Source organism: Carlito syrichta, unplaced genomic scaffold (genome assembly GCF_000164805.1).
Source record: "Carlito syrichta isolate Samal-C Ts95f unplaced genomic scaffold, Tarsius_syrichta-2.0.1 Scaffold307307, whole genome shotgun sequence".
NCBI classification, from domain to species: Eukaryota; Metazoa; Chordata; class Mammalia; order Primates; family Tarsiidae; genus Carlito; species Carlito syrichta.
Window position 1 is genome coordinate 16,801 of NW_007251403.1, and position 14,321 is coordinate 31,121.

General features: G+C 38.4%; 2 pseudogenes; both read left to right on the top strand.

Annotated features, from left to right (window-relative positions):
• Nucleotides 1-14,321, top strand: part of LOC103266707 — a 37,872-nt pseudogene that overhangs the window by 5,501 nt on the left and 18,050 nt on the right.
• On the top strand, nucleotides 59-620 carry LOC103266706 (annotated as a pseudogene).

A 14,321-nucleotide genomic window follows, 5' to 3' on the forward strand; every position in this document is an offset into this window, starting at 1 on the left:
AGCCCATCACTTCCTGTCCCAGCACACAGCCACCACCACAGCCCAGTGAGCAGAGCAGATGCAGGCCACCAAGTGTGTGGTTGTTGGAGATGGAACTGTAGGTAAAACTTGTCTACTGATCAGTTACACAACCAATGCATTTCCTGGAGAATATATCACTATTGGCTTGGACAATTATTCTGCCAACGCCATGGTAGATGAAAATTGGTGCATCTGGGCTTATGGAATACAACTGGACAAGAAGATTATGACAGATTATGCCTGCTATCTTAACCACAAACAGATGTATTCTTAATTTTTTTCCCTTGTGAATCCTGAGTCATTTGAAAATGTCCATGCAAAGTGGTATCCTGAAGTGCAGCACAATTGTCCCAACACTCCCATCATCCTTGCGGAAACTAAACTTGATCTTAGGCATGATAAACAACAGAAACTGAAGGGGAAGAAGCTGACCCACATCACCTATTCACAGGGTTTAGCCAGGGCTAAGTGCTGCAAAATACCTGGAGTGCTCCGTTCTCACACATAGAGGTCTCAAGAAAGTGTTTGATGAAGCTATCAGAGCAGTTCTCTGCCCACCTCTGATGAAAAAGAGGAAGAGAAAATGCCTGTTGTTGTAAATGTCTGAGTCCCTCATTCTGGATCCTGTCCCTTGGAACCTTTTTACACTTTGCTCACAAAACAGTGGAGCCTTAAAACCCACAAAGACATGGCACTAAACAACATGGGTCAGAATGGAAATCAAAGCAAAAACTAAAAGATTCCTAGAAACAAATGAAAGAAACATCTTACCAAAACCTCTAGGATGCCATGAAAGCAGTAATAGAAGGGGAAATTATATCTTTATGAGCACACATCAAGAAAATGGAAAGAAGAGAAGTTGAGAGCCTAACAAATCACCAAAGTGAGCTGGAAAGAGAAGACGAGTAAAACCTCACTTTAGCAAAAGAAAGCAAATCAGAGCCCAAATATGGAACATAGAAGACAAAAATATAATAAAATACATAAAAAAGGTTCATTGAAAGAATTAAGAAGATTGATGGATTCTTTAACCAGAGTGACCAAGAAAATGAGAGAAAAAGCCCAACACAATCAGAAATACAAAAGTTCAGATCACAACTGACCCTGAAGAAATACAAAAGATTATCACAGATTACTATGTACACCTATATGGAAACAAACTCCATAGCCTAAATAAAAGAGGACTTTCAGAAACCACACAACCATCCCATGTTGAAACAAGAAGATACTGAGACACTAAAAAGACCAATAACAACCCAGGAAATTGACTCTGTCATATAAAAACTACCTACAAAAAAAAAAAAAGCCCTGGACTGGATGGCTTTCCAGCAGAATTCTATAGAACATACAAGGAGGAGATGATGCCAATCCTTTTGAAAGTATTCCAGGCAATTGAAAAAGATGGAATTCTCCCCAAATCATTTTAAGAAGTAACATCACACTGATACCCAAACCTAAAGATCCAACAAAAAAAGAGAACTACAGGCCAATATCTCTTAGGAACATAGATGCAAAAATCCTCAACAAAATTCTAGCAAATTGGATTAAAAAATGAATCTCAAAAATCATCCACCATGACCAAAGAGGCTTCACTCCAGGATGCAGGACAGGGCTGGTTCAACATTCCTAAGACCATAAATATAATTAAATGCATCAACAGATGTAAAAACAAGTACCACATGATTATATTATTAGATGCAGAAAAAGCTTTTGATAAAATCCAGCATCCCTTGTTGGTAAAAACCTTGAAATACCTATGTATAGAAGGAACATTACTCAAAATAGTAGTGCCATCTATGATAAACTCACAGCTAACCTATTGCTAAATGGACAGAAACTGGAGCATTTCCACTGAAAACTTCAATAAGACAATGCTGCCCACTCTCACTCCTCTTGTTCAACATTGTGTTGGAAGTCCTAGCTATGGAAATTAGACAAGAGAAGGATCTCAGAAGTATCCAAGTAGGAAAAGAGGAAGTCAAGTTAACTCTCTTTGCTGATGATAGGATCCTATACCTTGAGAACCCAAGGGAATCTGTCAAAAACCTGTTTGCACAGATAAAGCACTTTGGCAAAGTCTCAGGGTACAAAATATACAACAAAAGACAAGTTGCATTCCTATACAAACAACAAGCAGGCAGACACACAAATAAAAAGCAAAATCCCATTCACAATAGCCACACACATACAAAAAATGATTAGGTATCTTCCCAATCAGAGAAGTGAAAGAGCTTTACAATGAGAACTACAAAACACTGCTCAAAGAAATCCAAGACACAAACAAATGGAAAAATATTCCATGCTCAGGGATAGGAAGAATCAACTTTGTTAAAATGTCCATTCTACCAAAGGCAATCTACAGATTCAACGCAATACTCATTAAGCTACCAACATACTTCTTCTCAGACCTGGAAATGACAATACAGAAATTTATATGGAAACATAAATGACCATGAATAGCCAAAGCACAGCAGGAGGTATCTAAAGAAACACAGCAGGAGGTATCACACTTCCAGACTTCAAACTTTACTATAAGGCTACAGTAATCAAAACAGCCTGATATTGGGACAAGAGCAGGCATATAGACCAATGGAACAGGATAGAGATTTCGGAAGCAAAGCCTCAATTTCTCAACCAATTCATCCTTGACAAAGCCTCCAACAACAACCACCGAGGAGAGGAGAATCTATTCAGTAAATGGTACTGGGAAAACTGGCTGATCACATGCAGAAGATTGAAACAGGACTCCTACCTACCCCCATACACAAAAATTAAATCTAAATGGATCAAAGACCTAAATGTAAAACCTCAAACTATAAGAATTTTAGAAAATGCAGGAGACACCCTTATGGAAATTGGAACTGGCTACCAATTCCTGATCAAACACCAAGTGCCCATGCTGTAAGAGTAAGATGGAGTAGTAGGACCTCCTCAAACTGAAAAGCTTCTGCAAAACAAAACAAACCATCAAGAGAGCAGGGAGACAGCCCACAGAATGGGAAAAAAATTTTTTTCAACTATATATCTGACAAAAGTCTAACATTCAGGTTCCATAAGGAACTCAAACGTGCTGAAAGCAAAAGACAAACAGCTCCATTAAAAATGGGCAAAAGACATGAATAGAAACTTCTCAAAAGAAGATATACAAGCAGCCAACCAACACATGAAAAAGTACTCAGCCTCATTCATCATCAGAGAAATGCAAATCAAAACCACATCGAGATACCACCTAACCCCAGCAAAAATGACAATGATCAATAAAACAACAAAAGATGCTTGCAAGGATGTGGAGAAAAAGAAATGCTTCTACACTACTGGTGAGAATGCAAACTAGTGCAACCACTTTGGAAGACAGTGTGACGATTTCTGAAAGAACTAGAAACTGACCTCCATATGGTCCAGCAATTCCCCTTGGGAATATACCTGGAGGAACTCAAATCATTCTACAAAAAAGATACCTGCACACGAATGTTTGTTGCAGCTCTATTCACAATAGGAAGAAACATGGAACAAACAATGCTGCCCATTGAAGCTGGACTGGATAAAAAAATATGGTACATATACACAATGGAATATTATGTAGCCATAAAGAAAAACATATAGACGTTGCAGCAACCTGTATGGATTTAGAGTCCATCATACTCAGTGATCTATCACAGAAACGAAGAACAGAGTACCATATGTTCTCACTCATAAGTGGACCCTTAACAATTATCATAATACTTTAAGAAAGGGATTGGCAGTATTGGGAAACTGCCAGGGGAAGGGGGTGGGTTTGGAAGTTGAGGGAAACTTCTAGGGGAGGAAGGGTACATCTCATCATCAAGGGTACCTGCATCACCAATGTTCATATACCTAACCTTGAATTGTACCCCATATCATTATATCATTAGATGCAGAAAAAGCTTTTGATAAAATCCAGCACCCTTGCTTGATAAAAACCCTCAAACATCTAGGCATACATGGAACATATCTCAAAATAGTAAAAGCCATCTATGGGAAACTTACAGCTAGCATACTCTTAAACAGACAAAAATTGGAACCATTTCCCCTGAAAACTGGAACAAGACAAGGATGCCCACTCTCTCCCCTCCTGCTCAACATAGTATTGGAAGTCCTGGCTAGAGCAATCAGAAAAGAGAAGGCAATCAGGGGTCTCCAAATAGAAAAGAGGAAGTCAAGTTATTTCTCTTTGCAGATGACATGATCATGTACCTTGAAAACCCAAGATAATCTGTCAAAAGCCTCCTTGCACTGATAAGGACTTTGGCAATGTCGCAGGGTATAAAATAAATGTGCAAAAGACAATCGCATTTCTTTTCACCAATAATAAACAGAAACCCAAATAAAAAGCACAATCCCATTAAAAATATCCACAAAAAAAAATGCAATACCTTGGCATCTTTCTAACCAGGGATGTGAAAGACCTTTACAATGAAAACTACAAAATAGTGCTCAAAGAAATCAAAGACGACCCAAACAAGTGGATAAATGTCCCCTGATCATGGATTGGAAGAATCAACATTGTGAAGGTGACCATCTTACCTAAAGCAATCTACATATTTAATTCAGTACCCATCGAATTACCAGCAAAATTCTTCTCAGAGCTAGAAAAAACAATATAGGAATTTATATGAAAACACAAATGACCAAGAATAGCCAGAACAATCCTCAGAAAAAAAAAAGCAGGTGGTATCACATTACCAGACTTCAAACTTTACTATAAAGCTACAATTATCAAAACAGCTTGGTATTGGTACAGGAACAGGCATATAGACCAATGGAATACATTTGAGATTCCAGAAGCAAAACCTCAATTTCTCAACCACTGGGGAGAGGAGAATCTATTCAGTAAATGGTGCTGGGAAAACTCACTGACCACATGCAGAAGATGAAACAGGACCCCTATCTATCCCCATACACAAAAATTAACTCTAAATGGATCAGAGACCTAAAAGTAAAACCTCAAACTATAAGAACCTTAGAAAATGAAGGACATATCCTCATGGAAATTGGAACTGGCATTCAATTTCTGAACAAAACCAGAAACCCACAGGCCATAAGAGATAAGATAGACAAGTGGGACCTCACTAAACTGACAAGCTTCTGCAAAGCAAAAGAAACCATCAAGAGAGCAGGGAGATAGCCTACACACTGGGAAAAAGTGTTTGCCAACTCCAGGTCTGACAAAGCCTTAACATCTTCGATCTACAAGGAACTCAAACATGCTGAAAAGAAAAAAAAACAAACAACCCCATTACAAAGTGGGCAAAAGATATGAACAGACACTTCAAAAGCAGACATACCTGCAGCCAACAGACACATGAAGAAATGTTCAACCTCACTAATCATCAAGGAGATACAAATTAAAACTACACTGAGATACCATCTAACTCCAGTCAAAATGGCCATTATCAATAACTCAATAAATAATAGATGCTGGAGATGATGTGGTGAAAAGGGTACACTTATACACTGTTGGTGGGAGTGTAAACTAGTGCAACTGCTGTGGAAAACAGTGTGGCGATTCCTAAAAGCTCTAAATATCGACCTCCCATAAGACCTTGCAATCTCCCTACTGGAAATATACCCTGATGAACTCAAATCACTCTATCAAAAAGATACCTGCACACGTATGTTTATCGCAGCATTGTTCAGAATATCAAGAACCTGAAACTAACCATGCTGTCCATCAAAAGAAGACTGGATTTAAAAAATGCGGTACATATACATGATGGAATACTAAGCAGCCAGAAAAAAGAACAAAATCATGAATTTCTCAGCAACCTGGATGGAACTAGAGTCTGTAATACTGAGTGATCTTTCACAGCAACAAAGATCTGAGTATCACATGTTCTCACTCATAAGTGGACCTTGAACATCTATCGCAATACTATAAAAAAAGGATCGACAGTGGTGGGAATCTATGGGTGGAGGGCAGGGAGGGTGGGATTAATGGTTGTCAATATCTCTCTGGGGATGGGGGGGACACTCCTTATCAACAAGGTTGCCTAAACGATGCACATTTGTATATGTAACCCTTAACTGTATCCCACAATTTTAAAACAGAAACTATGTTTAATAAAACAAACAAACAACAATAGCAAAAAAACCCAAATATCACTTTGGGAAATCAAATATGAGGAAATGATAGTTTAGATTTAGTTTGAGCCTTGTAGGGAAAATTTTGTGCTTTAGTGGAAAATGAAGCATTTTGAATGAACACTTCTGGGTTATCCGATTTTGATTCTATGGGGACTCTGGGTCTTTCATTGCCTTTGATATATTGTGCAGCTGTGTAAATTGTAGATAACCGATAGTATTGCACAATAATTCTTATTTGTAGACATGCAAAACATTCTATTTGGTGGTTCAATTGACTTCCCTCCATGGAACAACAGATTCCTCTCTATTTATAAATTCATTTCAACATTTCTTTACTCCATATAACTTTGTGCTCCCTTAATTCTTTTTTAAAGCTGGTTATAACATCTTACTACTTCCCACATTAATAATGAGTTAAAAACAATTTTTCGCACACATTCATTTTATATCTATAGGAGAGTCATGATTTTATCCTATTTTTGAAAATTATCTTTTAATTGGTGACACTTAAATGTCATCCTTTTAACAAGAGAGGTGTTGTTCTGTCCTTGTTGCATATTGAGTCAAATTAATAGTTGCTTCTCTGATATTGCTATTTAATCTTTCACATTTCAACTTAAATGGTGAGAGGTGTGTTTTGTCTTCTCACCCCTGTTGTAAGTTCTTTGATGATTATGCTTCTCTAACCCTCCCCTGCAGAGCTTAACATACTATGTTATACATCATATGTGATCAACTGGATGCCAACAAGTTGAATAAAATAAAAAATGTGAGTTTCATGTTCCATCTAGTCTCTGTACTTTCTCTTTGGTCCTCTGCAAATGTTGCAAGACTAACAGCTTCATATTGTAGATTGCAAATACCCTAGGAGTCCTACATTTCAAGAATGAAAAAATGACTGAGGAAACAAAATAAAAATAAAATAAAATAAAAAATATTAAAGAAAAAGAAAAACAGTTTCATGCATATTTCTCCTATTACTATGTAACTTAAATTTTTTATTAGAATGTGAGAGCAAATTCAAGTGGAGCAAAAACAATTATATTTCACTAGCAGCTAATTACACAAACCCAGGACTTTTTTAAGGCTAAAAATTTGTGATATTTAAAACTATTTGTATCTAGACCCTGATTGAGACTGCATCTCTAAATTTTTATGTATCAAAAATATGATTTTTAACAACAAATATTATGGAATCATCAAACTAGAAAATGCCTTGCTCATGTCACCATCAGAAGATGAAAGAAAGGGACAGGATGTCATTAAATTTTAAGATTGTTTATTATAATTAATAAGTCAGAAGACTAAGAAACAGTCTTATGAAAAATTCAGAAAAGGAAAACATGAGTTCTTCTACTCAGGGAATGTAAACTCAGATTGGAGAAGTGATGCAGCTTAAAAATTAGAGAAAAACTGTATCATAAAACACTTAAATAGTAATTAATCAAGAGATCAGTATGGGTTGCCTTCATTCCAGAGAACTCCACAATGGAAGCAAGGAAGATAGGCAGAGTTGAGATTTGCCAAAAAGAGAAATAGCCTTCTAAGAGGAAAAATGCAGACTCGAGCAAGAATATGGCATGATAGGCAGCTGCAGGAAGAAGACTCTAGGCAGACAAGCCTGCCCCTGCTAAAACCAGGAGGAAGAATCAGGGATGGATGCCGGTGGGCTTAGGATCCAGGCAAGAGGAGTGTGTAGATATGGGACATGCTTTACACCAATGGAAACAGTATACTTTCTCTTACTCAAGGAATTACACATTATTGGCCCATAACATTTCACTTATGTGATGAAAAGTTAAAGAGAATCTGGCCTGGGGATGTAAAATAAAATAAAAGAAAATAGGGTAGCAGCAAGATTTCATGGCAATCTAGATGGAAGGGTATGCCTATTATATGTACATAGTTGAGGTGCTTTACACATCTTTAAAATTAAAGTTGAATGAAGAGGGAAACTTTTGAGGCAATCTCTTAAAATAGCTAGACTGGATAAATGATAGGAGTGGTAGGGGTGTGGAAAAAAAGACAAATGCATGGGGGATAAGGAATTCAAACCTGGATAGTATTTAAGGTCATAGCATGGCTCCTGCATCACTCTTCCATGGAAGCCTCAGCTCTTCTCTACTCCACAAGGAAGCAAATGGCTCAGCTCTCCACACACAGATCACTATGTTTTTTCTCTTTGAAAATCTTCATTTGTTGATTTCTAGGCTAGAGTCATTTTTTCCCTTTTCCCTCTGTTCTCCTACCATCACTCTTGTATTTTGGGAATTCACCATGGCCATCAGATTGCCCCCTTTCTATTTTACACCTTCCTACACATTATCTCTATCCGTTCTTCACCCAGCCTTCTTCACCCAAATGTCGTCACTCAGAATTTTCCACCTTCAGGTACTCAGAACTTGCCCACTCAGAGCTCATTCTGCTCTCCTGTCAATTCTGCCCTATCTCCCAGCTAGTGAGTACTAGACCTTAGTCTATTAGTTCACAAACTCTTGCTAGAGAAAGTACTACACATCACCCTGCTGAAAATCACTTTATTCACCTTTGAAGTACTCTTCGTGGGAAGTGAGGCTCTGACGTCCATACCTAGTCCACCCATCAAAGCAATTTTGGAATTCGTTTTTGGGACTGGCCCTCAGAGCTGTTGTCATATTACCCTTCATGTCCTGAATGTCATCAAAATGTCTTCTTTTCAATATTTCCTTTATCTTTGGGTAAAGAAAAAAGTCACTGGGAGCCAGATCAGGTGAGTAGACAGAGTGTTTCAATACAATTATTGGTACAGTGTTGCCAATGTAAGCACATGTGACAAGTTCATGAACTTAATTGTCAAACTCCAACAAATGATAATGATAGCCCCGATGGCCATTCCAGAAAAAGACATACAAAACTGCTTTGATGGGTGGACTAGGCACTGGCATCTGTGCACAGCTTCCCAAGGGGAATACTTTGAAATGACCCTAGTGATATTCAGCAATGAGGTATGTAGCATTTTTTCTAGGATGGTTCGTGAACCTCATTTTCAGACCTCATAGTTTCTCTTTTACCCCACTGTTATTATCTCACTTCTGATATCACCTCCCTACTTAGATCTTGTCATCACCCTGCTCTCATTAGCTCCCTCTTCACCATAGATATTACGATTCTGAAAGCTTGCATTCCCTCTTTCATTTTCCATGGTTTTGCTAGAAAAAGTTACCCAGCTGAGTCCAGCCATTACAAACAGATGTCACTAGAATATGTTCCTAAGGTTCAGACTCATTTGTTTAGCCTCCCAGTAAACCTCTCCACCTATATTTCCTGCAAGTACTTTAAATTCTTTTGAACTTAAATTATAAAATTTAAAGTGTCAATATTAAATTAGGAGTCCAAAATTACACTTACTATCTTCATGAGTAACCTATTTCTTTTGTACTCACTATCTTAATTATAAGTCACTCCACAAAACCTGAAAGTACCTTTTTTTGAGTCAGAGTCTCACTCTGTCACCCAAGCTGAAGGACAGTGGTATGCTGCTCATGGCCACCACAGCCTCTACCTTCTGGGCTCAGGTGATCCTTCTGCCTCAACTTTCCAGGTAGTGGGAGCCACAGGCATGCACCACCACACCCAGATAATTTTTTGATTTATTGTAGATGATGTGGATTTTTCAGGTCAGCCTGGGCTTCAAGAGTGTCAGCTCAATGGGCCATCCAAGCTCCAGAGAGTCATGGAGGGGCTGGTAAGCCTAACCCCAGAAGTGTCAGCTCTTATGGGCTGGCAGGTCAAGCCCTCAGAGTGTTGTGATTCGTGGGGGTGGTGCTGGCAAGCCTAACCCCCAGGGTGGTGTTGTGATTTGGGGGCCTGGCAAGACTAGCCCCCAGGGTGTTGACTCCAATGGGCTGGCGAGCCAAGCCTTGAGAGTGTTGTTGGTTCAGTGGGCTGGAAAGTGCTAGCCCCCTGGGTGTTTCAACTTCAGAGTCTTACCTTCTTCTGGCAGCTCTCTTGGTTTGGCCAGCTCCGTTGGCTGACAAATCAGTCTCTGGAGTGCATTGCTTTTTTTTTTTGAGTTGGAGTTTCACTCTGTCATCCATACTGGAGTGCCATGGCACACTCTTGGCCACCATAGCTTCAACCAGTTTTTTTTTTTTTTAACTCTGGTGATCATCTGCAGCTCTTTAGGTTGCAGCTCTTCAGGGTCAAGGTTCTTGTCTCATGCTCAGGAAGATTGAGGGACACGGATAGCTGGAAAGTGAATAAGCAGGATTTATTGAGAGGACAGAAAAGCCTCATGGTGGGAGGAGACTTGAGGGGATTGCCCATCTGGGACCCCAAACCTGATGTTTATATGGCCCTAAGTCCAAACTGATTGGCTAGCACTAGTTGTGAGCTGTAGCTGTTCTGATTGGTCAGTATTAAGGACAAATTGGCAGGAGGTAGGGGCATAATGATGAGCTGATTGGTTGCTTTTCAATCCCAGTAGTGAATACTTAAGCTCTAGTTTGAGAGGCTTGCAGGGAGCTTGTTTACCAATGTTGAGCCTGAGAGGTCTGCTGGGAGTTCAGTACATTATTAGGGAGTTTGCTACATTGTTATCAGAGGACCCGTCTGTCTATCTGCCTAGACTTTCTCTAGCTATCTCCTGTCTCATAGAGACGTGGTCTCACTATGTTGCTCAGGCTGGTCTCACACCCATGGGCTCAGCAATCCTCTCACTCAGCCTCCCAAAGAGATGGGATTACAAGCTTGAGCCACCATGCCAGACCTAGAAGTATCTTTTACAGCCTCCTTTCTCTTAACCTCCCACATCACTCAATCAATAATTTCTGTCCATGTTGTTTAATTAGTATTTTCCAATTTTACCACATGCTTACATTATTACCTCTTGCCACACCCCATCCACTCACCAACACCACCTCTGGAAGGAACTTTGTTGAGCGTCAATCTCACCATGCCCAGCTTCTATCTCTGCTTCAGGCTTGCAGTGCTTGCAAATTATCTACATAAAAATGTTCAAACAGATCTGATACTGACACATCTTCTGTATTTGGCCACCAATCTCTTCTGTATCACACTCTCCTCTCTGGCAATACCTCACAACTTCAGGACCCCGACACACATCATGGGAAATCTTACTCTGTAGGCCTGCCCATTCTCTTCCACATGGAGAAAACACCTTTTGTTTTTTCCTGTCATACCTTCTCCTGCACATTAGCAGGAGTTATTTATCCTTTAGAAACCATCTCTTCAGTCTCTTCCTTGTCCTGCTTTCCTCTCTTTCTCCTCTCCACCTAGCTCCACCTGTCTTAGCTGGCGCAACTTCCTCTTGTCCCATAGCACCCTTTTAATACTTCTCTTCTGACACTTGCCACATTGAGTGTCTTGCCTTCTAGACTCTCCACTCCTTGCAGAACAGTAACTGTCAAGCCACATCTTATCTCTGTAACCCCAGCACCAGCTTTCAGGTTAAGCATATAGGAAGTGTTCTATAAATGCTTATTGAACTGTTCAGTTGGACTAACCTTGACATTTGGAAATTTCTTTTCTTTTATTTCTTTTCCTATACAGTGGCTCTGCCTAACATTCCCATCCTCCTTGGTTTCTTAGGTGTCTTCTTCTTCTTCTCTCACTCTTGAAGGTTGACCTGGCCCCCAGTTTAATTGGTGGAGATATCATCATCTGTTTGTCTCTGTCTTTGAGGATGCCATTTCTTTCTCCTGCATCCTCTTCCTGCTTCTCTGCCTCTGAGACAGTCCCTCCCTTTCTTGGTCTCATGTCTGTCATCCCAGCAGTCCTGCTCCATCATACGTTCCATCTCCAACATCTTCAGCTTTTCTTCTCTCTGGTTTGTTTTTCATTGCCAAGACATATTCTATGAAGCCATCTTTCCCAGTCTGGAAAAATATCTCTCCCTCTTTCTCTTTTAAAAATCTTTTTAGCCCTATGAGTCTTACTTTACTTTATTTCCTGGACACTTTTCTTGAAAAAGTAGTTTATACTTACTAATTTCTGCTTTTTCACCACTCCTTCATCCTTAAGCTCTAAGAGTCTGGCTTATATTTCAACCAATCTGTTGAAATGACTGACTCCAAGATTAAGAAAACTGTAAACAATTCCAATTTCTTAGCCTTCAATTCCATTGACATCTCTGTGTCAGTCAGTGTGAAACCCCATTCTCATTTGGCTTGTTTGATGTGACACTATCCAAGCTTTTCTCTTAGCTGCCTCTTCTTGGTCTCTTTTGCAATTTCTGTTTCTACTTCCTTAAAAAATATTGGTATGTATAACTCTGAGTCTATTCCACCCCACCATATGCTGCCTATTATAGTTAGCTGCTCTTTTCAGTGTGCTGTGTCTCCCTGACTTGCTGTTAGCCACTCAAGTGTTAAGAATAATATCTCATATTTCTTTAGTGCACCTGGATTAATATTTGTGATTTGAATTACTACAAGTAAGTAACAAATTAGACTAAATAAATAGATTAGGAAACAGCATAAAAGAGAGAAAAAACATATGAAAACCAATGAGTCTATTCAAATCAATGAATAAGAAGAAATGAATTGTTTTGGAAACAAATATAGTCACTACCAAAAGAATTAATGAAATTCTATGTTCTTATATTTACTTTTTTATGACAATTGAAATGTTCCTTTTTTATTTGGGTCTCTGCCTGCTTGTTGTTGGTGTATAGAAATGCAACTGTCTTTTGCACACTTATTTTGTACCCTGAGACTTTTCTGAAGTCCTTTATCAGTGCAAGCAAGTTTTTGACAGATTCTCTTGGATTTTCAAGGTATAGGATCAAAGGATCAGCAAAGAGGAATGACTTGACTTCCTCTTTTCCTATCTGGATACCTCTGAGATCCTTCTCTTGTCTAATTTTCATAGCTAGGACTTCCAACACAATATTGAACAAGAGGGGTGAGAGTGGGCAGTCTTGGAGTTGATCATACTTGTGATCTATCACAGAAACAAAGAATAGACTTTTCTATGTTCTCACTCATAAGCAGAACTTGAACAATTATAATGCTATAAGAAAGTGATTGGCATTATTGGGAAACTGTCAGGGGAGTGGGAGTGGATTGGCAGTTGAGGGAAACTGCTAGGTGAGGGAGGGGCATATCTCATCAACAAGGGTACCTGCATGATTAATTTTTATATACCTAATCCTGAATTGTACCCCACATCTTTATAATAAAAATTTTTTAAAAATAAATGTTCAAGGGTAAAGGAAATCACAGAAAAGACTGAGGCACACTTTTTCTAGCAATTTTCAACATTTTAAAACATTTATAGTATTATATTCTAATATATACACTATATATAAGTATGTATATATACCCACTTATATACATACTTTTTTATAATACAGTTAGGATTCCAAGAATAAATCACTTTAGTACCTGAATTTGAAAGTATTTTTATACTTTATTTTGTTTTATTGTATCTGAATCAAAATAAAAATGAGTCACATGTAATAAACAAATGATCTGCTGTGCCAATCATAAGTTGTAAACAGATCTCCACACTTACACCAGAGCTTGTGGAAAAAGATGATTAACTCAGTGATTTTAATGCAACCCCTCATTCAAAAAGACTAATTTATTCCCAGTGTAGTTCCTAGTGAAAATATCTAAATTATCCAACCTCAAAGTATCAGGCAATGTATTATGCACAATCTGTGGAACTATTTAGAAGATTTTGGGAATGCTCTTTATCTAGGATTTTGGGGTTGCCACAAAACAGGTTTGCGGACAACTGTAGAAAAGACCTGAACCCTGAGATGTGCCAGATGCCTGAGGGAGAGATATTCACCTGAAAAGCTCTTCTTTTGCCCACTATTGGGAATTGGAAAATAAGGGACCTTGGAAGAAGTATTTGTCTCAAATGCATTGTCAGATTTTGCTGCTGGTTGCCCAAAATAGTTTAAATATTTTTATTCTTCATATTGTGATATATGAGTCCCTTCCTCACACTAAACCTCATTTTTTTGAATTTTTAAAAATATAATTAGTAACCAAGAATCTTTAAGGTGTTATGACATTATAAGTTTAGGAATGAGATTTATCATCCTTTTATTTTATTTATTTATATAATGTTACTCTTATTTTAGTGATGATTTTTTTAAAACATGAATAGCATAGTATTTATTTTTATTTCCAAAAGAGAGAGATGGAAACTCGAGTCAGAAACAGCCCAGGCTGAAATTTTGC